The following is a 4,581-nucleotide window of genomic DNA, read 5'->3' on the forward strand; positions in this document are numbered from 1 at the left end:
AAAGGCAATAGTGAGAGATGATAGACGATCTAAGGAGTAGGATGTTCAATCCATCCGAGTAAAGATTAGGAATTGAAAGGTGAAAGTTGCCTATAGGTCACTGAATAATAACATTACAGTGGTACAGGCAATAAACAGAAATATCTGAGGCATGTAAGAATGGAACAGCAGTTTTCATGGGCGGCTTTAACTAGCACATAGATTGGGTGAATCAAATTGGTCAAGGTAGTCTTGAAGAAGACTCCATAGAATGCATATTTGAGCAGCATGCTAATGAACTTACAAGGGAACGTGCTATCTTGGATCTGGTACTGTGCAATGAAATAGATAAAATTAGAAATCTTGTAGTTAGGGATTCTCTTGGAAAGAGTGATCACAGTATGATTGAGTTTCTCATACAAGTGGAGGGTGCAATAGTTTGATATAAAACCAGTGTATTTTGCCTAAACAAGGAAGACTACAACAGGATAAGAGAGGAGTTGGATAGGGTAGACTGGGAACACAGGCTATATGGTGGGACAGTTGAGGAACAGTGGAAGACATTGATAGAGATTATTCATGCTGTTCAACAAAGTAAATTCCAGTTAAAAGCAAGGACAGTAAGGATGGGGAGAGCCAGCCATGGATAACTAAGGAAATAAAGGAAGGCATCAAACTAAAAACGTGTGCATACAAAGTCGCCAAGATTAGTGAGAAACTGGAAGACTGGGAAAACTTTAAAAGCAACAGAGAACCACTAAGCGAGCAATAAAGAAAGGGAAGATAGATTATGAAAATAAACTAGCACAACATATAAAAATGGATAGTAAAAGTTTTTATAATTATATAAAGTGGAAAAGGGTGGCTAAAGTAGGTTTCTTGGAGGATGAGAAGGGGGAATTGATATTGGGTATTGAGGAAATGGCCGAGGCTTTGAATGACTACTTTGTGTTGGTTTTCACGGTGAAGGACACATCTAACGTGCCGAAGAGAGATGATACGGATGCGATGGGAGGTGAGGACTTCGATACAATAGCTATCACTGAAGAGGTAGTGCTGAGCAAACCTGTGTGCCTAAAGATAGACAAGTTCCCTGGTCCTGATGGAATGCATCCCAGGGCACTGAAAGAAATGGCAGAGGTCACAGTAGAGGCTTTGGTGATAATTTACCAAAATTCTCTGGACTCTGGGCAGGTCCCGGCGGATTGGAAGATGGCAAATGTCACGCCACTGTTCAAAAAAGGATGTAGGCAAAAGGTGGGTAACTTTGAGCCAATTAGTTTAAAATCTGTAGATGGGAAAATGCTTGAAGCTATCATTAAAGAAGAAATAGGGAGGCATCTGGAAAGAAATGGATCCATCAGGCAGATGCAGCATGGATTCAGCAAAGGCAGGCCCTGTTTGACTAATTTACGGAGTTCTTTGAGGATATAATGAGCACAGTGGATAGAGGGGAACAAATGGACGTTGTTTACTTGGATTTCCAGAAGGCATTCAATAAGATGCCACATAAAAAACTTATCCATAAGATAAGGATGCATAGAGTTGGAGGCGGTGTGTTAGCATGGATAGAAGAATGGTTAACCAATGGAAAAAAGCAGAGAGTTGGGATACATGGGTGTTTCTCTGGTTGGCTATCAGTGGTGAGTGGTGTGCCACAGGGGTCAGTGCTGGGCCTGCAACTGTTCATGATATACATTAATGATCTGGAAGAGGAGACAGAGTGTACTGTGTCTAAGTTTGTTGATGACACTAAACTGAGTGGAAAAACAAATTGTGTAGAGGATATGGAGAGTCTGCAGAGAGATATAGATAGATTGAGTGGGCAGGGGTCTGGCAGATGGAGTGCAATGTTGGTAAATGTGAGGTCATCCACTTTGGATTGAAAAATGGAAGATCAGATTATCATTTAAATGCTAAAAGATTGCAGCATGCCCCTGTGCAGAGGGATTTGGGAATGCTTGTGCATGAATCACAAAGGTTGGTTTGCAGGTGCAGCAGGCTATCAAGAAGGCAAGTGGAATGTTGGTCTTCATTGCTAGAGGGATTGAATTTAAGAGATTCTGGAGATGAAGGGAGATAGACTATGAGGAGAGATTGAGTCACCTGGGACTGTACTCGCTGGAATTCAGAAGAATGAGACAAGATCTTGTAGAAACATATAAAGGGATAGATAAGATAGAGGCAGGAAAGTTGTTTCCACTGGTGGGTGAGACTAGAACTAGGGCACATAGCCTCAAGATTTGGGGGAGTAGATTTAGGATGGAGATGAGAAGGAACTGCTTTTCCCCAGAGAGTGGTGAATCTGTGGAATTCTCTGCCCAATGAAGCAGCAGAGGCTACCTCAGTAAATATATTTAAGACAAGGTTGGATAGATTTTTGCATAGTAGGGGAATTAAGAGTTATGGGGAAAAGGCAGGTAGGTGGAGGTGAGTCCACGGTTAGATCAGCCATAATCTTATTGAATGGTGGAGCAGGCTCGATGGGCCAGATGAACAACTCCTGCTCCTATTTCTCATGTTGTTATGTTTTTATGTGTCTAACCTGGGAAGATGAAGACAGCATAAAAGGAAAAGAGAGGGCATATGATAGTTTAAAAAATTGTGGGAAGTTACAGGATTGGGAAGCTTTTAGAAATCAACAAAAGGCAACTAAAAAACAATAGGAGAGAAAAGATGAACTACGATGGTAAGCTAGTCAAAAATATGAAAGAGGATACCAAGAGATCTTTTCAGATATATAAAGTAAAAGAGAGGCACGTGTAGATATTGGACTGCTGGAAAATGACTCTGGAGAGTTGTAATAGGGCGCAAAGAATTGATGGATGAACATAATAAGTATTTTGTGTCAATCTTTACCGTGGAAGACACTAGCAGTATGCCAGAAATTTGAGTATGTCAGGGCAGAAACAAATATAGTTGCCATTACTAAGGAGAAAGTGCTTGGGAATCTGAAGGGTCTGAAAGTAGATGTCACCTGGGCCAGATGGACTAAACCCCAGGGTATCACAAATAACAAGGGTGTTGACACAAATCTGTGCAGTATACCTCCTGGTTACAGATTTTCAATCAGAACGGCATCCTTCCACCATTACTCTCTGTTGTGTATCACCAAGCCAATTTTTGATCCACAAGAGAGGCTGAAATTTAGAGCAACAAAAATCAAACACTGGATAAAGTCAATGGGAGAGCAGTGTCTCTAGTGGCAAAGTGATGGTTGACTTTTCAGTCGAAGATCCTGAAACTTGCCTTAGATCCCATATGCTTACCCTCAGCCATTGGGCTCTATAATGAGTCAACCCATAGCAGGGGAAATGATGACCCCCTCCTATTAGACTGTTTGTGGTAACTTATTTTTTATTCTTTTTACCTCTCTTCTAATATTTATATCTGTGCACTTGTAATGCTACTGTGACTCTATCATTTCCTTTGGGAACAATAAAGTGTCCATCTATTTATCTATCAATCATTAAACTTCTACACCAGGCTACCATGTGGAACTTTGTGAAATGTCTTATTATTATTAAAGTTCAAACAGATAATCTTCATGCCCTGCTTTGTGAATCTTCTAAGTTATATACTAAAACACTCAATTAAATTAGTGAGACATGATTTCCCCTGCACATAGCTATGCTGAGCATCCCTGAAAAGCCCCACCTTTCCAAATGTACATAATTTCTGTCCCCTAGAATTTTCTCCAACAATTACCATAACTACAGACATAAGGTTCACTGCCCCTGTGGTTATCTGGTTTATTCCAGCTGCTCTTTATTTGAAGGAAGAACATTAGCTATCATCCAGTCTTCTTGCACCTCAAATTATGGCCAATGACAATGGAGAAAACATCCATTCAATGATCCAGCTGTCTTCTCTTTTGCTTCTCATGCACAACTTGACTGATCTCATCTGGCCCTGGGATTTTATAACTCTCACATGTTCAATGACATCTAACATCTCCCCAAAACCAATCTGCTCCAAATTGCCTGTGCCCTTACTTGTACTTACTACGGTCCATGTCCTTCATGATGAGTACAGACGACACATATTCACTTAGTACCTCACCCATATCATCTAGCTCCCCTTCAGTCAATTCTGGTAGTCCTCACTTCTGCAGCCTGAGATAGTTTGTGTATGTCACCTTCACTCATACAGTTGAAGGGAAGTAGAAATGACCACGATGCTGAGGACCATATCTTAGTTTCCTTCTGGATATTAGTAAGTAAAGCCACCACAGTCATGCTTTCTGAAGGTTGGGTTGGCACAATAGATCAGCTACTATCTAACTGTATTGAAGAAGAGGCTGCCAGGCTATTGGAATGCCCTACTCCTCCAATATTCTCATTGCTCTGCCGTGTCATTTCTTCAGCAATGAGGTTGGAAAGTGACAAGTGTGAAGTATGATACTTGTAGACCCTGAATTACAGTATAAACTCTGGAGATTATACATTAACACCGAGTGTTGCCATGGTTAGCACACAGCAAGTTTCTGTATTGTGTTTTAACCGTGAGTTCATTTTCTGTTTCCTCTTACTCCTCAGCAGTGGTGTGAATCATGTCTGAGGCTATAATGACACCAGCAATGAATTTTCAATTGGGACCTAC

This window comes from Mobula hypostoma, chromosome 4 (genome assembly GCF_963921235.1).
Source record: "Mobula hypostoma chromosome 4, sMobHyp1.1, whole genome shotgun sequence".
Classification (NCBI taxonomy): Eukaryota; Metazoa; Chordata; class Chondrichthyes; order Myliobatiformes; family Myliobatidae; genus Mobula; species Mobula hypostoma.